The sequence below is a fragment of the Pseudophryne corroboree genome, chromosome 12 (assembly GCF_028390025.1).
Source record: "Pseudophryne corroboree isolate aPseCor3 chromosome 12, aPseCor3.hap2, whole genome shotgun sequence".
NCBI lineage: Eukaryota > Metazoa > Chordata > Amphibia > Anura > Myobatrachidae > Pseudophryne > Pseudophryne corroboree.
The window spans coordinates 141,166,827-141,192,252 of NC_086455.1; the positions used below are offsets into that span (position 1 = coordinate 141,166,827).

The following is a 25,426-nucleotide window of genomic DNA, read 5'->3' on the forward strand; positions in this document are numbered from 1 at the left end:
CGTATAAGGGAGGATGTTCCGAGGTGGTTAACGTCCTTACCCCTACTTATTACAGCTTGACAAAGGGAACACACGGCTTGACACCTGTTGTCCGCATTTCTGGTGAAATACCTCCACACCGAAGAGCTGATTTTTTTGGTATTTTCACCTGGCATGTCAACGGCCATATTCCTCCCACGGACAACAGGTGTCTCCCCGGGTGCCTGACTTAAACAAACCACCTCACCATCAGAATCCTCCTGGTCAATTTCCTCCCCAGCGCCAGCAACACCCATATCCTCCTCATCCTGGTGTACTTCAACACTGACATCTTCAATCTGACTATCAGGAACTGGACTGCGGGTGCTCCTTCCAGCACTTGCAGGGGGCGTGCAAATGGTGGAAGGCGCATGCTCTTCACGTCCAGTGTTGGGAAGGTCAGGCATCGCAACCGACACAATTGGACTCTCCTTGTGGATTTGGGATTTCGAAGAACGCACAGTTCTTTGCTGTGCTTTTTCCAGCTTGAGTCTTTTCATTTTTCTAGCGAGAGGCTGAGTGCTTCCATCCTCATGTGAAGCTGAACCACTAGCCATGAACATAGGCCAGGGCCTCAGCCGTTCCTTGCCACTCCGTGTGGTAAATGGCATATTGGCAAGTTTACGCTTCTCCTCCGACAATTTTATTTTAGGTTTTGGAGTCCTTTTTTTTCTGATATTTGGTGTTTTGGATTTGACATGCTCTGTACTATGACATTGGGCATCGGCCTTGGCAGACGACGTTGCTGGCATTTCATCGTCTCGGCCATGACTAGTGGCAGCAGCTTCAGCACGAGGTGGAAGTGGATCTTGATCTTTCCCTAATTTTGGAACCTCAACATTTTTGTTCTCCATATTTTAATAGGCACAACTAAAAGGCACCTCAGGTAAACAATGGAGATGGATACTAGTATACAATTATGGACTGCCTGCCGACTGCAGACACAGAGGTAGCCACAGCCGTGAACTACCGTACTGTACTGTGTCTGCAGCTAATATAGACTGGTTGATAAAGAGAAGATGTCTATGTAACTATGTATGTATAAAGAAGAATGAAAAAAAACCACGGTTAGGTGGTATACAATTATGGACGGACTGCCTGCCGAGTGCAGACACAGAGGTAGCCACAGCCGTGAACTACCGTACTGTACTGTGTCTGCAGCTAATATAGACTGGTTGATAAAGAGAAGATGTCTATGTAACTATGTATGTATAAAGAAGAATGAAAAAAATCCACGGTTAGGTGGTATTACAATTATGGACGGACTGCCTGCCGAGTGCAGAGACACAGAGGTAGCCACAGCCGTGAACTACCGTACTGTGTCTGCTGCGACTGGATGATAAATGATATAAAAAATATATATATATCACTACTGCAGCCGGACAGGTATATATTATATATTATATAATGACGGACCTGCTGGACACTGTCTGTCAGCAGAATGAGTTTTATTTTTATAGAATAAAAAAAAAAAAAACACACAAGTGAAGTCACACGACGAGTGTTTAACTTTTTCAGGCAATCACAATATAAGTATACTACTAACTATACTGGTGGTCAGTGTGGTCAGGTCACTGGTCAGTCACACTGGCAGTGGCACTCCTGCAGCAAAAGTGTGCACTGTTTAATTTTAATATAATATGTTCTCCTGGCTCCTGCTATAACCTATAACTGGCACTGCAGTAGTGCTCCCCAGTCTCCCCCACAATTATAAGCTGTGTGAGCTGAGCAGTCAGACAGATATATAATATATATAGATGATGCAGCACACTGGCCTGAGCCTGAGCAGTGCACACAGATATGGTATGTGACTGACTGAGTCACTGTGTGTATCGCTTTTTTCAGGCAGAGAACGGATATATTAAATAAACTGCACTGTGTGTCTGGTGGTCACTCACTATATAATATATTATGTACTCCTGGCTCCTGCTATAACCTATAACTGGCACTGCAGTAGTGCTCCCCAGTCTCCCCCACAATTATAAGCTGTGTGAGCTGAGCAGTCAGACAGATATATAATATATATATATAGATGATGCAGCACACTGGCCTGAGCCTGAGCAGTGCACACAGATATGGTATGTGACTGACTGAGTCACTGTGTGTATCGCTTTTTTCAGGCAGAGAACGGATATATTAAATAAACTGCACTGTGTGTCTGGTGGTCACTCACTATATAATATATTATGTACTCCTGGCTCCTGCTATAACCTATAACTGGCACTGCAGTAGTGCTCCCCAGTCTCCCCCACAATTATAAGCTGTGTGAGCTGAGCAGTCAGACAGATATATATAATATTATATATAGATAATAGATGATGCAGCACACTGGCCTGAGCCTGAGCAGTGCACACAGATATGGTATGTGACTGACTGAGTCACTGTGTGTATCGCTTTTTTCAGGCAGAGAACGGATATATTAAATAAACTGCACTGTGTGTCTGGTGGTCACTCACTATATAATATATTATGTACTCCTGGCTCCTGCTATAACCTATAACTGGCACTGCAGTAGTGCTCCCCAGTCTCCCCCACAATTATAAGCTGTGTGAGCTGAGCAGTCAGACAGATATATATAATATTATATATAGATAATAGATGATGCAGCACACTGGCCTGAGCCTGAGCAGTGCACACAGATATGGTATGTGACTGAGTCACTGTGTGCTGTGTATCGCTTTTTTCAGGCAGAGAACGGATTATAAAGTAAACTGCACTGTCCTCACTAGTAAACTCTCTCCACTCAGTCTCTACACTTCTACAGTAACAGTACTCCTCCTAGTCAGCTCCAGTAAATCTCTCTCAGTCTCTTATAATCTAAATGGAGAGGACGCCAGCCACGTCCTCTCCCTATCAATCTCAATGCACGTGTGAAAATGGCGGCGACGCGCGGCTCCTTATATAGAATCCGAGTCTCGCGATAGAATCCGAGCCTCGCGAGAATCCGACAGCGTCATGATGACGTTCGGGCGCGCTCGGGTTAACCGAGCAAGGCTGGAAGATCCGAGTCGCTCGGACCCGTGAAAAAAAACATGAAGTTCTGGCGGGTTCGGATTCAGAGAAACCGAACCCGCTCATCTCTATTGAAGATTATTAAAGTAAGACAAAGGATAAGCACATGAGGGAAGAGGGCCCTGCTCGTGAGAGCTTACAATCTAAAGGGGAGGGGTAGACAGACATGGGTGACACAGATGGGGTACATAGAGAACGTGGAACAGAGGGTTAGGATGAGATTTGGCTGGGTTTGGTGAAGAAGTGGACCCACAGAAGGCACAAGTCAATACTTAACATTGCAACATTTTACTGGGCTATGCAGGAGAAAATTAAAAATAGGGGAAAATAAAAAAAAAGAATCGATAACTTCAATACCATTGATTAGAACGAATAATTCCACTGATTTTGTCATTTTCTTCCAGTGATTTGGACCAATAATACCATTGATTAGAACGAATAATTCCTGTGATATTGAGGTGTTTGTGTTGCTTAGCTTAGCCGTCCAGCGACCACAGTGCACCTCTTTTTCTCTTTTCTTTGCATCATGTGCTGTTTGGGGCCAATTTTTTTAAGTGCCATCCTGTCTGACACTGCAGTGCCACTCCTAGATGGGCCAGGTGTTTGTGCCGCCCTCTTGGTTCGCTTAGCTTAGTCATCCAGCGACCTTGGTGCAAATTTGAGGACTAAAAATAGTATTGTGAGGTGTTCGGTGTTCAGAATAGACTGGAAATGAGTGGAAATTGTGGTTATTGAGGTTAATAATACTATAGGATCAAAATTACCCCCGAATTCTATGATTTAAGCTGTTTTTGAGGGGTTTTTGTAAAAAAACACCTGAATCCAAAACACACCCGAATCCGCCAAAAAGTTTTCAGGGAGGTTTTGCCAAAACACGTCCAAATCCAAAACACGGCCGCGGAACCGAATCCAAAACCAAAACACAAAACCCGAAAAATGTCCGGTGCACATCTCTAATATTTATATATAAACATGAGTATTTTAGTAATATGCGGCCAACATAGCTGAATTTTTTCAAACACTAGAACTTTATATTAATGTTTCTTCAAATTTTAATTTTGAATATAAACATGGTGCAGTATGATATACAGTGATATTTGAGTGGTAGCGCTTTCAGGGGCACAATGCACACATGCAGGTCGGCCCGGCTTCAGGCTCGCCGGCACCATCAACCTGACCCAAGCTGCATGTGTGCATTGTCCACCTAAAAGCGGCGCCAATAAAACACTGTATATCATAGTGCACCAGATCTATCACAGTATATACCAGGGCAACAGGAATTTTATATATACAGGTGGGCAGGCTCATATACTGGCCAATATATGCCAAGAACCTCAAATATTATATTATGGTTATAATAATTTTAATGGTGTATGGTGCACCTGCACCCTTTGTTCCTATGTTGTAGTATTACAGTACTTAGTCCCAGCAAGGTAGCACAGCCCATTATAATAAGCTAGGGTGTGCAGTCCAGGCCCCGTTTCCATATAGTCTATATTATGTGTGTGTATACACACCTGAGGGATTGGGACAGCCCTCATCTCTGGATTAGCACCCCACCCACTGCCTCTCAGGCTTTTAAACAGGGAACCAGCACATTCTGACTGCACAAAAGACATAGGTATAATCCTTTTAATTATATACAAAGTCAGTTTGGGGGTGAGCTTTTGGGGCGTGGAGCTCCCTGTATTGCTCTGGCTGGGCCACCTTGGGGCATCACCACCTTACATTTACATTTAACACTTATATCACATTGGGGTATATTTACTAAAATTCGTATTTTCCCGATTGAGGTTAAATTCAATCACGAATGACATCGAAAGTGTAAAGTTGCAACTTTTTGAATTTAGGCCCTCATTCCGAGTTGATCGGTCGCAAGGCGAATTTAGCAGAGTTACACACGCTAAGCCGCCGCCTACTGGGAGTGAATCTTAGCTTCTTAAAATTGCGACCGATGTATTCGCAATATTGCGATTACTAACTACTTAGCAGTTTCAGAGTAGCTCCAGACTTACTCTGCATGTGCGATCAGTTCAGTGCTTGTCGTTCCTGGTTGACGTCACAAACACACCCAGCGTTCGCCCAGGCACTCCCACCGTTTCTCCGGCCACTCCTGCGTTTTTTCCGGAAACGGTAGCGTTTTCAGCCACACGCCCCTGAAACGCCGTGTTTCCGCCCAGTAACACCCATTTCCTGTCAATCACATTACGATCGCCGGAGCGATGAAAAAGCCGTGAGTAAAATTACTTTCTACATAGCAAAGTTACTTGGCGCAGTCGCAGTGCGAACATTGCGCATGCGTACTAAGCGGATTTTCATTGCGATGCGATGAAAAATACCGAGCGAACAACTCGGAATGAGGGCCTTATTACGACTAATTTACTAAGCTGTCGTATTCTGCATTTTCGTATTTACCGATGTCGATGTCATTCGTATTTTTTTGCAGTGTTTTACGTGAGTGACTTGTAAAACACTGCAGACTTTAACACAATGAATCTCGGCCGGATCTGTGAGATCCGTGCTGGGCTTCATTGTGCACCTTTATCAAAAAATAAATCATTGTTAAAATCTTGAAAAAAAATGCGTGGAGTCCACCCTCCTAAGCAAAACCAGCCTCGGGCTCTTTGAGCCGGTCCTGGTTGTAAAAATATGGGGAAAAAAGTGACAGGGGTTCCCCCATATTTAAACAACCAGCACCGGGCTCTGCGCCTGGTCCTGGTTCCAAAAATACGGGGGACTAAAAGCGTAGGGGTCCCCCGTATTTCTGAAACCAGCACCGGGCTCCACTAGCCAGATACATAATGCCACAGCCGGGGGACACTTTTATATTGGTCCCTGCGGCCCTGGCATTACACACCCAACTAGTCACCCCTGGCGGGGTACCCTGGAGGAGTGGGGACCCCTTCAATCAAGGGGTCCCTCCCCTCCAGCCACCCAAGGGCCAGGGGTGAAGCCCGAGGCTGTCCCCCCCATCCAAGGGCTGCGGATGGAAGGCTGATAGCCTTTTTGTCAAAAATTGAATATTGTTTTTTGTAGCAGTACTACAAGTCCCAGCAAGCCTCCCCCGCAAGCTGGTACTTGGAGAACCACAAGTACCAGCATGCGGTGGAAAACCGGGCCCGCTGGTACCTGTAGTACTACTACTAAAAAAATACCCCAATAAAAACAGAAGACACACACCTTGAAAGTAAAAGTTTAATACATACATCCACACCTCCATACACACATACTTACCTATGTTCACATGAGGGTCGGTCCTCTTCTCCATGTAGAATCCATGGGGTACATGTTGGAAAAATTATACTCACATAATCCAGTGTAGTTCGGTCCTCTTCTTTTCTATTTGTAATCCACGTACTTTGCAAAATAAAAAAACGGATACACGACCACGCACTGAAAGGGGCCCCATGTTTTCACATGGGACCCCTTTCCCCGACTGCCAGGAACCCCCCCTGACTTCTGTCTAAGAGGGTTCCTTCAGCCAATCAGGGAGCGCCACGTTGTGGCACTCTCCTGATTGGCTGTGTGCTCCTGTAGTGTATGTCAGGCAGCACACGGCAATGTTACAATGTAGCGCCTATGCGCTCCATTGTAACCAATGGAGGGAACTTTGTGGTCAGCGGTGAGGTTACTTTCGGTCAACCGCTGACCACAAAGTTCCCACCATTGGTTACAATGGAGCGCATAGGTGCTACATTGTAACACTGCCGTGTGCTGCCTGACATACACTACAGGAGCACACAGCCAATCAGGAGGGTGCCACAACGTGGCGCTCCCTGATTGGCTGAAGGAACCCTCTTAGACAGAAGTCAGGGGGGGTTCCTGGCAGTCGGGGAAATGGGTCCCATGTGAAAACGTGGGGCCCCTTTCAGTGCGTGGTCGTGTATCCGTTTTTATATTTTGCAAAGTACGTGGATTACAAATAGAAAAGAAGAGAACCGAACTACACTGGATTCTGTGAGTATAATTTTTCCAACAGGTACCCCATGGATTCTACATGGAGAAGAGGACCGACCCTCGTGTGAGCATAGGTAAGTATGTGTGTATGGAGGTGTGGATGTATGTATTAAACTTTACCTTTCAAGGTGTGTCTTCTGTTTTTATTGGGGTATTTTTTTAGTAGTAGTACTACAGGTACCAGCGGGCCCGGTTTTCCACCGCATGCTGGTACTTGTGGTTCTCCAAGTACCAGCTTGCGGGGGAGGCTTGCTGGGACTTGTAGTACTGCTACTAAAAACAATATTAAATTTTTGACAAAAAGGCTATCAGCCCCCCATCCGCAGCCCTTGGATGGGGGGGACAGCCTCGGGCTTCACCCCTGGCCATTGGGTGGCTTGAGGGGGGGACCCCTTGATTGAAGGGGTCCCCACTCCTCCAGGGTACCCCAGCCAGGGGTGACTAGTTGGGTATGTAATGCCAGGGCAGCAGGGACCAATATAAAAGTGTCCCCCGGCTGTGGCATTATGTATCTGGCTAGTGGAGCCCGGTGCTGGTTTCAGAAATACGGGGGACCCCTACGCTTTTTGTCCCCCGTATTTTTGGAACCAGGACCAGGCGCAGAGCCTGGTGCTGGTTGTTTAAATATGGGGGAACCCCTGTCACTTTTTCCCCCATATTTTTACAACCAGGGCCGGCTCAAAGAGCCCGAGGCTGGTATTGCTTAGGAGGGGGGACCCCACGCATTTTTTTGGGGAAAAAATAACACTTTCCCACCCCTTCCCACTGAAAAACATGCACGGATCTCATGGATCTGTGCATGCCTATCCGAACACGGTAAAAAAAAGCAAGTCTGTTTTTTTTAGCACTTTTTCACGATTTGTATTTTATCACGGCAGTGTTTGGCTATTGTCGGCAGTGTTTGTGATTTGCACTTTTTAGTAAATGACCGATTTCTACCAAATTCCAGGCGTATTTGACCGATGGTGTATTCATTCGTAATTTTTTCCTAGGACTTCCAAAAAAATATGAATGCCCCCATCACTGCCGTGATTTGAGTTTAGTAAATTCCCGAGATGACACTTTGAAGAAAAAACACCATCTCGGTCAAAATCGGGACCTTAGTAAATATACCCCATTGTGTTTGTTTTATATTTATGTAGCTTTTTTCACATATTTTTTACACTTCTAACACTGCTCAGCTAAACTTCACATTCTAACACTTTACTGCTGTCCTCTTCTTTTCTTTTACATTCAGCAGCCTCTTTCATTTGCTTAACACTGATCTTTCACTCCTATCCTTTTTTCTGTGTGATGCCCTGGGGTGGTTTGGCTGGGGTGGTCTGTGGGTGCTCTGCGTCCCGGAGGTGTACCCCTATAGTGTTAGGGACCTGTCCAATGAGGTCACCGTGAAGCAGGTGGGCAGGCTCATATACTGGCCAATATATGCTAAGAACCTCAAATATTATATTATGGTTATAATAATTTTAATGGTGTATGGTGCACCTGCACCCTTTGTTCCTATTTTATATATACCAACAGATGTGGTGCATTCTGATACTGCGGTGTTGAGCGTCACTGGTGCCAGGGACACAATGCACACATGCAACTTGGTGCAGGAAGATGGGTCCCTGGTACCATCAACCTGTCCTAGCAGCATGTGTGCATTGTTCGCCTGAAAGCGTTGACACTCACCTTAGTATCAGAATGCACCACATCTGTTGGTATGTATAACAAGGACAGCAGTAAATGAGAATCACCCTAAATTTGAAAGAGACTTGTCTCCTCCACCTCCTCTTGTCCCCCCTATGACATCAAGGAGGTCAAAATTGTGGAGGGGATGTGTGGCTGGCTTTGGAAGGGAAGCTGGGTTGAGGAGGAGATTAGTTAGTGGGGGAAGGGTGGGTGGATGGGGGTGGGGGTTGACGATAATGGGAAGGGTGGCTGGTTTGATGAGGGGGGGTTTGAGGAGGATGGAAAGTGGAGTAGGTGAATGGGGTCTGCGGTTGTGGATAACTGGAATGGAAGCTGGGATGCGGAGGAGGATGGGTACTGGAGGAAGAGTAGGTGGGTGGTGAACTGAAGGTAAATTGGAGATGAGGAGCAGGTGCTTGAGGTTCTGGCCCATAAACGTTCCACTCTGGTGTCAGTTGTCCTGTGAGTATTTTGTCCAAAACCTGTGACATCAGGCGCTGCCACTCTACTTGCTGCTGCTCGGAAACCTTACGCATGGTTTTGCTAACATATGACGCAAAGTCATCAAATTCATCAGGTTTCCGGAGCAGCTGTGAACGGGCCTCCAATAGTAGCTGGTCTTCCACAAATTTGTTTTCCGTGGCTTTTTCCTGGAACCCTGTAGCTGTGGAGATTTTGGTTCCTCTGGTGATGTGTTGTTGAGGTCAGGGGTACGGCTGAGGTCTTCAGTTGTCTGTAGGGTAAAAAAAACATATTTAGTAAATATTCAATCATTTTTTTTTCTTTTACAGTTCCCTACAAGTGTGGAAGAATGGAAAGCTATTGCAGAGGACTTTGACAGGCGGTGGAATTTCCCAAACTGTGGTGATGCAATAGACGGGAAACATGTGCGCATCACCAAACCCACCAACAGTGGGTCGGACTACTTCTATTATAAAGGCTACTTTAGCATTGTTCTCATGGTGATGGTCAATGCAACTATGAATTTATTTTCCTGGATGTTGGGAAAAATGGTCATTGCTCGGATGGTGGATCCTTGAAAAATACGCGCTTCTGTGATAGGCTCACCACCAACTCCATTCATCTGCCGCCTGTGGAGCAAACAAAGAATGGCCTGGGATTTGTGTTTGTGGCAGATGGGGCTTTCGCATAGACTGCAGCTCTAATCTGCCACCAGCCACGCATATGCGCATCATGGAATGGACATCAAGCCACCATCAGACTTCTGAAAAACCCTAATATTGGTCAGAATGTCCACCGGAATTTGGTTGCCGGGGTCAGATGAACGTCTGGCACAGTCCCTGATATCGGCATGTCCCCAACACACTCACCAAGTCAAGATAAACCTTTGACACCATCCAGGAATGAATATCGGAATCGTCCATACAGTTCCAGCAATGACCATCAGAACATATGCACACTGGGCCCGATTCATACCTGATCGCGAAAACGCACAGCGGGCAATTATCGAACTACTGCACATGCACGTCCACTGCAATGCATACGCGCATCGCCAAACAGCGACAGGATGGTGCAAACATTTCGATCACACGGCCGTTCTGAAGGTGATTGACAGGAAGAGGACATTTGTGGGTGGTAAATGACCATTTTCTGAGAGAGTCTGGAAAAACGCGGGCATTTCCAAGCGATTTCAGGGCGGGTGTGTGACGTCAGCTCTGGCCCCGATCAGCCTGTTTGTATTGCACTCTAGGAGTCAGTCTTGGGCTGGACACAGACTGTACAGAATGGTAAAAACATTTGATTGTGAGAGTGGTGCGAATGGTTTTGCAGCTGTCCGCTGACTGAGGGGAATTTTCACACAGCACACACATGCAATGGCACACTTGCACAGGGCAAATTTTCAACTCCCCCTGGGCGGCGACTATCTGATAGCAGGACAGTGTCATTTGCAGCACAATGATCAGGTCTGAATTAAGCCCAGTCTGTCTTAGACATGTGCATAAGTAAAACATTGAGCACTTATGCCCGTTGTTTTCCTAGCGTCAGGGTCTGCATCAGACGATAAGGTATCATTTCCAATATGCATTGCACAATTTAGTAGTTAAAGGACGTCATATTATTAATAAAGAAGAGAATAAGTCAGAAAGATGATTCACAGGTTGAATTTATTCCCAGTTAAATAAAAGTTCAAGTATGTACAGTATGTCTGTTTTCAGTCTACTGTCTAAGGGGGACATTTACTAAGCAGTGATAAGAGCGGAGAAGTGAGTCAGTGGAGAAGTTGCCCCATCAACCAATCAGCAGCTCTGTATAATTTTGTAGTATGCAAATTATAGATGTTACTTCAGTGCTGATTGGTTGCCATGGGCACTTCTCCACTGACTCACTTCTCCACTCTTATCACTGCTTAGTAAATGTCCCCCTAAATGTCTACATAATATACTGTATAATTCTCCAGGTTCACACGCATTTATACCGGAGCAGAAATGGCACATTTATACAGATATAAACACTCCTTTTGTTCTTACACAGCAGAGAAGGTGACAGCAGCCTGATGTAAGCAGACCTGTGAATTTGATTAATACGCATAATAAGGCTGTCATGGGAATGTATACATACAGTACGTGTGTCATCCATCTCCCAGCTGTAATAAATTCATTGCTTGCACAGTCTGCTCCTGCCAAGGAAACCACTCGACTGCATAAAGAGGAACAAACAAGACTGAAAACTTCTCATTCCTTCCCCTCCGACCTGATAGTGACTCCTCGGGCTCATCTGTGGCTGCTCATGTCATAGCTATATTGAAGGCTGATCACAAATTCTGTTTTATTATCTAGTTATGAAATTGCTGGACCTAACAGTGCGCTGTACAAACATTACCATTGTAATACCCTACACACTATACTACTCTAACATCCCATGTTATACCACCACTGTAATACCCCACACACCATACTATACCTCCCCAACATCACATATTACACCACCACTGTAATACCCTACACACTATACTACTCTAACATCCCATGTTATACCACCACTGTAATACCCCACACACCATACTATACCTCCCCAACATCGCATATTACACCACCACTGTAATACCCTACACACTATACTACTCTAACATCCCATGTTATACCACCACTGTAATACCCCACACACCATACTATACCTCCCCAACATCGCATATTACACCACCACTGTAATACCCCACACACTATACTACTCTAACATCCCATATTATACCACCACTGTAATACCCCACACACCATACTATACCTCCCCAACATCACATATTACACCACCACTGTAATACCCCACACACCATACTATACCTCCCCAACATCACTATACTACTCTAACATCCCATATTATACCACCACTGTAATACCCCACACACCATACTATACCTCCCCAACATCCCATATTATACCACCACTGTAATACCCCACACACCATACTATACCTCCCCAACATCCTATATTATACCACCACTGTAATACCCCACCCACCATTCTACCATCCTAACATTCTGTATTATACCACCACTGTAATACCCCACACACCATACTATACCTCCCCAACATCCCCTATTATACCACCACTGTAATACCCCACACACTATACTACTCTAACATCCCATGTTATACCACCACTGTAATACCCCACACACCATACTATACCTCCCCAACATCGCATATTACACCACCACTGTAATACCCTACACACTATACTACTCTAACATCCCATGTTATACCACCACTGTAATACCCCACACACCATACTATACCTCCCCAACATCGCATATTACACCACCACTGTAATACCCCACACACTATACTACTCTAACATCCCATATTATACCACCACTGTAATACCCCACACACCATACTATACCTCCCCAACATCACATATTACACCACCACTGTAATACCCCACACACCATACTATACCTCCCCAACATCACTATACTACTCTAACATCCCATATTATACCACCACTGTAATACCCCACACACCATACTATACCTCCCCAACATCCCATATTATACCACCACTGTAATACCCCACACACCATACTATACCTCCCCAACATCCTATATTATACCACCACTGTAATACCCCACCCACCATTCTACCATCCTAACATTCTGTATTATACCACCACTGTAATACCCCACACACCATACTATACCTCCCCAACATCCCCTATTATACCACCACTGTAATACCCCACACACTATACTACTCTAACATCCCATGTTATACCACCACTGTAATACCCCACACACCATACTATACCTCCCCAACATCGTATATTACACCACCACTGTAATACCCCACACACTATACTACTCTAACATCCCATATTATACCACCACACCATACTATACCTCCCCAACATCCTATATTATAGCACCACTGTAATACCCCACACACCATACTATACCTCCCCAACATCGCATATTACACCACCACTGTAATACCCTACACACTATACTACTCTAACATCCCATGTTATACCACCACTGTAATACCCCACACACCATACTATACCTCCCCAACATCGCATATTACACCACCACTGTAATACCCTACACACTATACTACTCTAACATCCCATGTTATACCACCACTGTAATACCCCACACACCATACTATACCTCCCCAACATCGCATATTACACCACCACTGTAATACCCCACACACTATACTACTCTAACATCCCATATTATACCACCACACCATACTATACCTCCCCAACATCCTATATTATAGCACCACTGTAATACCCCACACACCATACTATACCTCCCCAACATCCTATATTATACCACCACTGTAATACCCCACACACCATACTATACCTCCCCAACATCCTATATTATACTACCACTGTAATATCCCACACACCATACTATACCTCCCCAACATCCCATATTATACCACCACTGTAATACCCCACACACTATACTACTCTAACATCCCATATTATACCACCACTGTAATACCCCACACACCATTCTGACATCCTAACATTCTGTATTATACTACCACTGTAATACCCCACACACCATTCTGCTATACCAACATTCCGTATTATACCACCACTGTAATACTCCACACACCATTCTGCCATCCTAACATCTGTATTATACCACCACTGTAATACCCCACACATTATACTACTCTAACATCCCTGACATGACATTTTGTCAGTATATGAGCTATTATTTGTCATCATTTGTCAGTATATGAGCCATTATCTCTATATGCTCCTGCCTTGTCCCTGTGGCTGGATACATACAGACTTCTCTGTTTGCCATCTGGGACCCTTGGATGGGCTGTTTTCCTGATGAGACCTGTACCGGGTCTCTGGCTTACTCTACAGATATCTGTGAGTCTGCCACTTATTACTGTCCTATATCATATCTCTGTTTGTGCCATTGGGTTCCACTAAGTATAAGATTCTACTGCCATGCGCTAAAGTCTTTGGGGCAATGACGTACTGAAGAGTAGATTTCAATCTATGGGAAAGATGTTTCTATCAGTTAACAATACAACCAGCTTGTTATAGTAATCTTAACATTTATTAATATAGCACCAAGATATAAAATAAGCCAGGGTAATAACAGGTAGGTAAGGTAAGTGGGCGCTGCTCACATCCCACCTACACCGCAATACCCAATACAACATCCTATTATTCAGCAAACGTATCCTGCACCATTCCAATTACACTGTAAAACAACCCACAAATCCCCCTGTACAAGATATCACCCTTGTAGCCCACACTGTGCTGCCATCAATACTATACTGTAACTGGACTATCCAAAACAAGATAACAAGATGCTTTCAGCCCTACACCCCATGCTACACTGCCACCTGCTCTATATTACCAGGGTGATGTAGTCAAAAGGTCGACAGAAACAATATTGGCATTTATAATGTTGATAACACGATGCCAACAGTTATGAAGCCAATATTGTTAAAATGCAGAACATTTTCATTTAGAAAATGTCAACATCGGAAAGGTTGTAAAAAAAAAAGGAGTGTTGCAGTGTAATCTGGAAGAGCTCTGTAAAAACTGCAAGTGGAAGAACACTTGGGGGGGGGGGGGGGGGGAATAGAGCTACAGACCACCTTGCAGTGGTCATCAGAAGCAGGGGGGTTGCCACTGTCACCAGCCCAGAGAGCAGACTTGGAGCCTTGGGTCCTGGCACCTGCGCAATGGATCCGACAGGTGTCGGGGATTGCAGGGCTGCGTGAAAGGCAGGAAGTGACATCCTACAGGAAGCCAGCTCTCTGCTTATTGCAGCCCGGTCTGGCAATCATGAAGGGAGGAAACACCTCCCAATGGGACTGCCTTGTGTATCTGTGACGGCAGGTAAGACTTCCATTAGGAAGTCACCGCCCAGTCACAGTGAAGTCAGTGCAGTCATGGCGGTTTTTTGCAGTGCTGCGATCAGGTAGTTGCCACCTACAGGGGGAGGGGAGCAGGGGTGTGATCGCTTGTGCAGAGAGCTGCACAAACAAATGTTTGTGCAGTCTCTGAACAGCTCAGGACTTACTCAGCCGATGCGATGATCCAGCCAGGAGCTGACGTCAGGAATCCTCCCTCCAAACGGCTGGACACGCCTGCGTTTTTCCGGACACTCCCTAGAAACGGTTGGTTGACACCCACAAATGGCCTCTTCCTGTTAATCTTCTTGCAATCGCTGGTGCGATCGCTTTCTTCATTAAATCCATCGCTGTCCTGTCCGGCGATCCCCATCGCCGGCGGCCGACACGCCTGCACATTGTGGAGCATATGCATGCGCAGTTCATACCCGATCGCACCGCTGCAAAAAAAGCTTGTGTGTGATCGGGTCTGAATGACCCCTATTGAGACGAAGGCCCTCATTCCGAGTCGTTCGCTCGCTAGCTGCTTTTAGCAGCCATGCAAATGCTAAGCCGCCGCCCTTTGGAAGTGTATTTTAGCTTAGCAGAAGTGCGAACGAAAGGATCGCAGAGCAGCTACAAACTATTTTTGAGCAGTTTCAGTTAGCTTCAGACCTACTCAGCGCTTGCGATCACTTCAGACCATTCAGTTCCTGTTTTGACGTCACAAACACGCCCTGCATTCTCCCAGCCACGCCTGAGTTTTCCCTGGCACGCCTGTGTTTTTTGAACACTCCCTGAAAACGGTCAGTTGACACCCAGAAACTCCCCCTTCCTGTCAATCACTCTGTGGACAGCAGTGCGACTGAAAAGCTTCGCTAGACCTTGTGTAAAAAACCATCGGCTGTTGTGAAAGTACTTCACGCATGCGCATTGCGCCGCATACGCATGCGCAGAAGTGCTGCCTTTTTGCCTAATTGCTGCGCTCCGAGCGAAAACAGCTAGCGAACAACTCGGAATGACCACCGAAGTCTGCCTCCCAGCCTGCTGAAACTTGAGAGCTGTGACTGTGGGAGACTCGGGAGCTGTCCGGTGCTGAACTTAAAGGTACCCAACACAACACTAACCGTTTAATGGGGGTCATTCCGAGTTGATCGCTAGCTGCCGTTGTTCACAGCGTAGCGATCTGGCTAAAAATCGGCATTTCTGCGCATGCGTATGGGGCGCAGTGCGCACGCGCGACGTACTTTCACAAAAAACGATGCAGTTTCACACAAGGCCGAGCGACTCTTTTCAGTCGCTCTGTTGATCGGTGAGTGATTGACAGGAATGGGGCGTTTCTGGGAGGTAACTGACCGTTTTCCGGGAGTGTGCTAAAAAACGCAGGCATGTCAGATAAAAACGCAGGTGTGCCTGGGGAAACGGGAGAGTGGCTGGCCGGACGCAGGGCGTGTTTGTGACGTCAAAACAGGAACTAAATAGACTGAAGTGATCGCAAGGTAGGAGTAGGTCTGCAGCTACTCTGAAACTGCTTGAAAAAATTCTGCACTGTTCTGCTAACCTTTCGATTGCACTTCTGCTAAGCTAAGATACACACCCAGAGGGCGGCTTAGCGTTTGCACTGCTGCTAAAAGCAGCTAGCGAGCAATCAACTCGGAATGAGGGCCAATGTGCAAAGGAATCTCCTCATTTACAGGGGCCACTTAAAAGGCTAACTAGAGACCGTAATAGGACCAATTCTCATCACCACAAATTTGAAAGACCCCTACCATATATTCCTATTCCATGCTCAGATTCCTATCTGTGCCATATAATACCTATGCTACAGTAACTAATGGCACCAATTCTCTTAAACAACAGAAGCCCATCAGTACTAAACCTTGTGCAGGAGATATTCCCTATCTGTTAACTAAAAGATAGAGTTAGAGGTTATACTGCTCTCAGCGGACATACAGTATCTCTTTTATACAAAGACACAGATATCAACTGCGAGTTTGAGTGCAGACAACCTGACATACTGTGTAGAAAGATATATAGATTCACTTAATGTGGGACTAAAAAAGAAGTTAATCTCTACAATTTTGATTTTATTTTTCCTAACACAAGTGTACTCAGAGTAATTATTGAGATAAATGGCCCCAATCATCAGTGGCATCACAGTCCTTGGCAGTAAACAGAGTTACAACAACTAACTGCTTGGACCTTTTAACCTCGGTCCAATCAATTGACTTCATTGTGTGCACAATAGATATGTTGGCCGTATCCTGCATGCAAGGTTTAATTGTATATAGGTTTGTGAAATATTAACTGTACCGTACATTGTAAAGTTTGTTATATATGGGATGGTTAACTAACCTGTATAAATAATACAAATTTGGGGTGTTGTTTGTAGTTTTTTTAAGGAATATACCCAGGGGTGCCAGAATGTTTTAAGGTTGGGGTGGGGGGTGAGTAGAAAAAAGGAGAGTTATGGTAGACTTACCATTGTTAACTCTCTTTTTGCAAGTTACATTGGGTTCCACAGGGAAACATCGGGGTGCAGAGTGGATCTTGATCCAGAGGTACCAACAGGCTAAAGCTTTAGGCTGTCCCAGGATGCATTGGGAGCTCCTCTATAACCCCGCCTCCAGGCACTGTGAGCTCAGTTTCATTAACCAGTCCAATGCAGGAGCAGGTAAGAGAGAAGGAGATGTTAGTCACATAGAACCACATTCGCACGACAGGAGAAGGGGCCAGCGGCTAATGCTATACAAATCCATAGAAGCTAGGTGCGTCAGGATGGGTGCCCTGTGGAACCCAATGTACCTCTTAGAAAGAGAGTTAACAATGGTAAGTCTACCATAACTCTCCTTTTCTGCAGTAGGTTACATTGGTTTCCACAGGGAAACATCGGTGAAGTCCTGAAGCAGTTCCTCAAGGGAGGGGACGAGCCTTAGCGGGTATGAGAACCCAGCATCCAAAGGAAGCATCCTGGGAGGTGGAAGTATCAAAGGCATAGAGCCTAATAAACTTGTTAACAGAGAACCACGTAGCTTCCTTGCACAATTGTTCTGCGGACGCACCATGGCGGGCCGCCCAAGAAGATCCAACAGACCGAATAGAATGGGCATTAATATCAGCAGGAGCTTGGAGACCAGCCTGTGCGTAAACTTGTGCAATCACCATTGTAATCCATCTGGCTAAGGTTTGCTTATTCGCAGGCCAGCCACGTTTCTGAAAACCAAACAAAACAAAAAGGGAATCTGACCTCCTGATAGAGGCAGCCCTCTCCACATATATACAGAGAGCCCGTACCACATCCAAAGACAGCTCTTTGGAGAACAAATCAGAAGAGATAAAAGCCGGAACCACAATCTCTTGGTTAAGGTGAAAAGATGACACCACCTTAGGTAAATAACCTGGGCGAGTTCTAAGAACTGCCCGGTCACGATGAAATATTAGAAAGGGTGGATGACAGGACAATGCACCTAAGTCTGGCACCCTTCTTGCAGAGGCAATAGCCATTAAAAACAAGACCATGCCCGTGAGCCATTTAAGGTCCACCATCTCAAGAGGTTCAAATGAAGACTCTTGCAGGGCATTCAGGACAACAGACAGATCCCATGGAGCCACAGGAGGGACATACATAAGACACCCTGAGTGACTGTATGAACGTCAGATATAGATGCAATTTGTCTCTGAAACCACACCGACAAGGAAGATATGTGAACCTTAAGGAAGGCAAGATGAAGGCCTAAGTCCAGGACTCTTTGCAGAAAAGCCTGAATTCTGGAAGTTCTGAATCTGTATGCATCATAATTTTTATCAGCACACCAGGTGAAGTAAGAATTCCAGACCCTGTAATAAAGCAGATGCCAGTTTGCGGGCTTTTAACATAGTTGGATGACCATCTCAAAGAATCCTTTGGCTCTCAGGAGTGATGCCTCAAGAGCCACGTGGTCAAAGCCAGCCTGGAAAGTTCTGGAAAAAGACAAGGGCCCTGTACGAGGAAGTCTGGGTGCTGATGGCGTAGAAGAGGACTCTGTTGATAGACCCTGCTGGTATGAGAACCAATGCCATCTGGGCCATGCTGAAGTGACTAGAAGTAGAAATCATCCTTCTTGTTTGAACTTCTGCATGACCCTGGACAGGAGTGACACTGGAAGGAACACGTAGGGCAGCCAAAAGTTCCATGGAATTGCCAGTGCATCCACGAATGCTGCTTGAGGATCCCTGTTGGTGCCTCTGGATCAAGATCCACTCTTCACCTGTGGAAACCAATGTAACCTGCTGCAGAAAAAAATGATTTTGGTGCCCCCATGGTGTCTGAATCCTCTCCCTTTTTAGCCCCCCACCCCAGGACGGATGAGCGCTTATCTCCAGATCCATGCGGGTGGCATCACCTTTTTAAAACAGTCTGCTACTGCAGGGTGCTGTGTCCTCCTCCTATTTTCTGTTCTGTCTGATCCGGCTGTCTCTCCTTCACAAATGCATTACTGATAGGAGGCGTGGCCAGGCTGGGACATCCCGGGACCATAGCCATGCCTCCTCCCAGTAATGCAACTGTGAAGGAGATACAGCTGGCTAGGACAGAACTGAAGATAGGAGGACGACACAGCACCCTGCAGTAGCAGACTGTTTTTAAAGGAGATGCCATCTGTGGAGGTAAGCGCTCCCCCGCACCTTTGTCTCTGTCATATTTGGGTGGGCAAGCCACATTCCGACGCCCTTGAGTATACCTTATAGTAATATATTTCCTTTGTTACAAGGTTTCAACTAAAATTGTTAAAGGGTTGTGACAGATTGTTGTTCTTTATAATTGTATGAACCTGTATACTGAGAACATGCGCGTGCCCCGTGGCAAATGAGTTGCAGGCGCACCTAGTCACAGGGTACCACAGTAAGACAAAGGGGGTAGATGTACTAAGCAGCACTGGAGAGTAAGTGTAAATATATATGTAAATAGATAAAAGGGCCTAATTCATGTTTGCATGCAATGGGCGATCATCACGCGACAGAACGGTTATCGGCAGACTGCGTATGTGCCATGATCACAATGTGCATTCGTCAGGGTCCTGCTGTGATCCCCCTAACAATGAGGATATCACTGCAAAGTGACCGCCATAAAGTGACCATTCGAGGGTGTTAGCAGGGAGTTTGGGAGAACACCAACGTGTCATGGCCGTTATTTAGGGCATGTATCTGCTGTCAGCTGCGAGCTCGTTTGTGCAAAAACATGGCGTCCGAGTCACTACTGCTGTGTCCAGTCTGTGTAGCGATAGTGCTGCCATTAACCTCGATGTTCCTTGTTTTTGCATGTGAGCTGCAAATGTGTACGCAATGTTTGTTTTTTGTTTTTTGGGCGCCACCTTCACTTGCTAACATTTGCAATTCCGCAGCTTAGAAAATTGCAATTGCATTTGTGTACAAACATGAATGAGACCCACAGTACAAACCAAGCAGCTCCTTACTGCCATTTGTCAAACACAGCCTGTAACATGACAGTTAGGAGCTGATTGCTTGGTACTTTATCTCTCTCTGCTTCATCACTCTCCAAGGTTTAGTACATTTTAATAGAGCTATTTAAACATGCTTGGGATAGGCATATGAATGAATACCCCTACAAAGAACTGAGGATCAAATAGGGTTGGGGTTACCTAAAGGATAAAAATAAAGGTGCAGACTAGATGAGCTAAGTGGTTCTTATCTGTCATTGAATTCTATGTTTCAATCTCCCCAGGGTGACAGCGGTGGTCACTGGTGATGGTTGGGGCAGCAGCAACACAGGTAATGTGTCTGACCTGAGGGCTAAATACTGCATATGTGTACTGTACACATATTTTAGCCTATGAGTTGACACCAAGAAAAATAAGAGCTCCACCACTCCCCATTATTCTTGTGGTGCTTGACAGAGGTGGAACTACCATTGGTGCAGCAGGTGCATTTTACCTGGGCCCTTGAGGACTAGGGGCCCACTGCTCCCCAGACCAGCAGTGACTTATCCCCTGCCCCCTCCACATTCTAAGCAATGTTGGATGAAGGGCCCAGTGCATAGAGCAGAGTGGGCTCCACTGTCTGAGGGACCTGCCCCTTCCCTTTTAGGCAGGCAGGGCTGACCTTGTGTGCGTCGGACTAATAGAGGAGTCCTGCCACCTATCAGTGCTGATGATCACAGTCACATACTGCCTCTAATTAAAACACAGCTGTACATTTTTTTCTGATTCACCGCTGTCTGTAAATTAAAGGCAGCTCACAACTGGTGTAACTGCTGTGGTACCCCAACAGGGACCATTTCCATTTTAACAGTTGAAACTGCCTGTGGGTACCCTGCAGGACTGGCACTGCAGGAGTTAATCTCCCCCCTTGCTTAGGTTGCTAGGCAACGCCAGCAACCAAAGGACAGCAACTTGTGGAGCATTAGGACCCAGGAGGACAAGTACTGCTGTCAGACAGATTACAAAGCCTGGGTTGCATCTGATTGGCTGCCGCTGGGCGGGAAGAGAAGAAGGCGGAGTCACTGCTTGAGAGTGTGCCCTGAGGTAACGGCGTGGAGGGAGAGATGCACTGTACAGTGGGAGTTGTGCAGTGAGCTGTTCGGGGTGCCAGAGGATGAGGAGAGCAGTGACCTGAGTGAAGTCAGTAACCGAAGATTGGGAGGAGCACGCCCCCAATGTGGATAGAGGTAACCGCTGGAAGAGGCACTACTTGCGGTAAGTCCCAACCTGTGACCATCAGTCAGAGGAGCAGCGTGAGGAGCGTCAGCACTGAGGAGACTGAGACCCGCCGGGAACGGGAGCAGCTCCGGAAAAACATACAGCCGCATTGGAGCCATTGTATGCTGATCTATAACAAGTTGCAAGGCAGCTGTATAAGGAACCAATCAGGAGTGGGGTGGTGGTTAGTCACGTGGGGGCACATCTCGGGGTTTTGTCACGGCCAGTGGAGCAGTGATAGGAACAGGCAGCCTGACGGAGAGACTAAGCTCAGCTCCTTAACCACATCCATCCTGATACTAACCCTGCAGCATAGACTGAGAAGCCAACTAGGTACAGTTCCAGCCACACCAGCTTTATTACTCAGAGTTACAGAAGTGAGGGACATCAGCGGCCATAGTGATCCAGACCTAGGAGCCTGATTGTAACACATAATAACTGCATTTCTCCTTGTAGATCTGCTCCCCAACACAGAGGTATTGATTCTGCAGGCAAAGGCAATAGGAAGCATATCCACAGCAACAGAAGATAATTTAGATCAAAACCAAATAAACATAGGCAGAGATAAGAACATAGCTAGGAACAGGAAAATCACAAACAAGACTCTAAAAGCTATGTGTGCAAATACTAGGAGCTTAGGAAATAAAATCCCAGAACGAACTGCAATAATGACAAGGGATGATCTAGATATTGTGGCAATTACAGAGTCACGGTGCAATGAAAATCATGACTGGGACATAGCTATACCGGGATATACTTTATTTAGGAAGGACAGATTGGGAAAAATCGGAGGAGGGGTAGCAATGTATGTTAAAAAAAAGCATAAATACTACATTAATACAAAGTATTGAAGAAAAAACTGAGGCCCTTTGGATGACCATAGAAACAGGGGAGAAGTCGATTATTCGTATTGGAGTGATATACAGGCCTCCAGGTCAGGAAGAGGAACTGGACAAGAACCTATTGCAGGACATAACTAAAATGGCATTAAAAAGAGAGGTAATAATCATGGGAGACTTTAATCTTCCTGATGTAAACTGGGAGGCGTCTGTTGCTACAGTAGTTCCACTAGAAGTAGGGACATTTTAAATTCCCTTCATTGAGCATCCCTCCACCAATTGGTGAGGGAGCCCACTCAGAAAGATGCCTTATTAGACTTAATACTTACAAATGGAGACAGAATATCGGATGTAAAAGTGGGTGAAAATCTGGGATCCAGTGATCATCAAGCAGTATGGTTCAGCATAAAGACAGAGACTGATTTATCCCATACAAAAACAAAGGTGTTGAATTTTAAGAAAGCTGATTTTGTAGGGATGGGAATATATGTAAGCGATTCTATAGCAGAGTGGAAGAACCTGGAAGCAGTTCAGAAGAGGTGGGAAACATTAAAAAGAGCAATATTGAAGGCAACAGACCTTTGTATCAAAAGTGTTCGGAAAAACAAAATGAAAAGGAAGCCAGTGTGGGATTGCGAAAGAAGTAGCAAATATTGTGAAAGCAAAAAAGATGGCTTTTAGGAAATATAAGCAGACACAAAAAAATGAAGACAAAGAGATATATCTTGTTAGACAGAAGGAGACTAAGAAGGTAATCAGATGTGCAAAGGCACAAGCTGAGGAGAAAATGGGCCAGTCAGTGGGTAATGGAGGCAAAACTTTTTTTTAGGTATATAAGCGAAAGGAGAAAAACAAAAGGCGGAATAATAAAACTAAAGACAGAGTCTTGTTGAAGGAGACAATGTAATAGCAGATCATCTTAAGAATTATTTTTGCTCAGTATTCACTACTGAAAAAGTGGGGAAGGGGCCACAGTTAAGTTGCAGGGATATTCAGGAAAATGAAACAAGTACATTTACAGAGGAGAAGGTCCTAACAACTCTCAAAGCTGGAAGTGGACAAATCTATGGGGCCAGATGGTATACTGTACATCCATGGGTACTAAAAGAGCTTAAAGAGGTGCTGGTAGCGCCATTATTTAACCAATCATTAGCTACAGGAGTAATTCCAGAGGACTGGAAAAGAGTGAATGTAGTCCCACTGCACAAAAGTGGAAGCAAGAGGCAAACAACTGCAGACCAGTGAGTCTTACATCAGTAGTAGGGAAATTTATGGAAACACTCTTAAAAGAAAGAGTTGTAGATTATCTAAAATCCAGCAATTTACAGGATCCCAAACAGCATGGATTCACTGGGGGGAGATCATGTCAAACAAATCTTATTGTCTTTTTTGACTGTGTGACTAAAGTGGTGGATAAAGGTGGAGCCGTGAATATAGCTTTTCTAGACTTTAGTAAGGATTTTAACACTGTTCCACATTGCAGACTGCTAAATAAACTTGAAAGTTTGGGATTGGATATTAGGATTATTGAATGGATAAAATCTTGGTTGCAGGATAGAAAACAGAAAGTTGTGGAAAATGGAGTGCACTCACAGGAGGGGAATGTTACCAGTGGAGTATCCCAGGGATCTGTACTTGGACCAGTGCTTTTTAATATCTTTATTAGTGACATTGTAAATGGCAATAAAGGGAAAGTATGCCTCTTTGCAGATGACACAAAGGTATGCAACAGGGTAGACACACCAGGAGGGGTAAAACAAATGATTAAGGATCTAGGTAGACTAGAGAAATGGTCAAGTGTGTGGCAATTACAGTTTAATGCCAAAAAATGCTAAATCATGCACTTGGGTCTTAAAAATCCAAAAGCTAAATATAGTATTAATGGCACTATACTGGAAACTACTGAGGAGGAAAGGGATTTAGGAGTCACTATTTCAGGTGACTTAAAGTCAGGTAAGCAATGTAACAAAGCAATGAGGAAGGCTAGTCAGATGCTTGGCTGCACTGGGAGAGGAATCGGCAGCAGAAAGAAGTAATAATGCCACTGTATAGGTCATTGGCACGGCATCATCTAGAATACTGTGTTCAATTCTGGAGGCCATATCTTCAAAAGGATATTAATACAGAGAATGTACAAAGAAGGGAATTAAAATGGTGCATGGCCTACATCACAAAACATACCCAGAAAGACTAAAAAATCTCAATATGTATATTTTGGAGCAAAGAAGGGAAAGGGGGGACATGATAGAAACTTTCAAATATAGCAAGGGTTTTAACAACAAGGTCCAGGAGGGAAACATTTTCCAAATGAAGAGAAGCAATAGGACACGAGGACATGCACTGAGACTGGAGGGAAGGTGGGGGGGAGGTTCAGGGGAAATTTGAGGAAAAATTACTAGACAGAAAGGGTAGTGGACAAGTGGAATAGCCTCCCATCAGAGGTGGTAGAGGCTAAGACAGTAGAGCAATTTAAACATGCATGGGATAGACATAAGGATATTCTTACAAAGAAATAAGGATCAAATAAGGTTTGTGATACAAAAAATATGGTGAAAAAAAAAAGGGGCAGACTAGATGGGCCAAGTGGTTCTTATCTGCTGTCAAATTCTATGTATCTATGTTTCTAACTTTGTGTCAGAATCTTAACCAGGAACAGACTTATGTGCATACGCAGGGAGTTACACTAAGGCTCTTTTCAGTTCAATGCCAGTGAGAGCTTTTTTCTTATTAGAGTGAGACATTTTATCCTAGTGATACATAGAAACTGATTTAACAGTAATAGGAACAGAATACCCCTAACATTTACTACTTTAATTGCTTTGGCCGGCTGTTATACAAAACTCAAGGGACTGCATCTTTCTCTCCATAGTTCATAAACTGTCTTCCTTCACTT

At 45.1% G+C, this 25,426-nt stretch overlaps 1 long non-coding RNA gene across 1 annotated transcript in view; it reads left to right on the forward strand.

Annotated features, from left to right (window-relative positions):
* LOC134981008 (uncharacterized) overlaps positions 1-12,522 on the forward strand; it is a 37,941-nt gene extending 25,419 nt beyond the window's left edge. The window contains exon 2 of the long non-coding RNA XR_010190501.1: positions 9,453-12,522. This is a non-coding gene — a long non-coding RNA (uncharacterized LOC134981008). The remainder of the gene's footprint in view (positions 1-9,452) is intronic.
* The last annotated feature ends 12,904 nt before the right edge of the window (positions 12,523-25,426 follow it).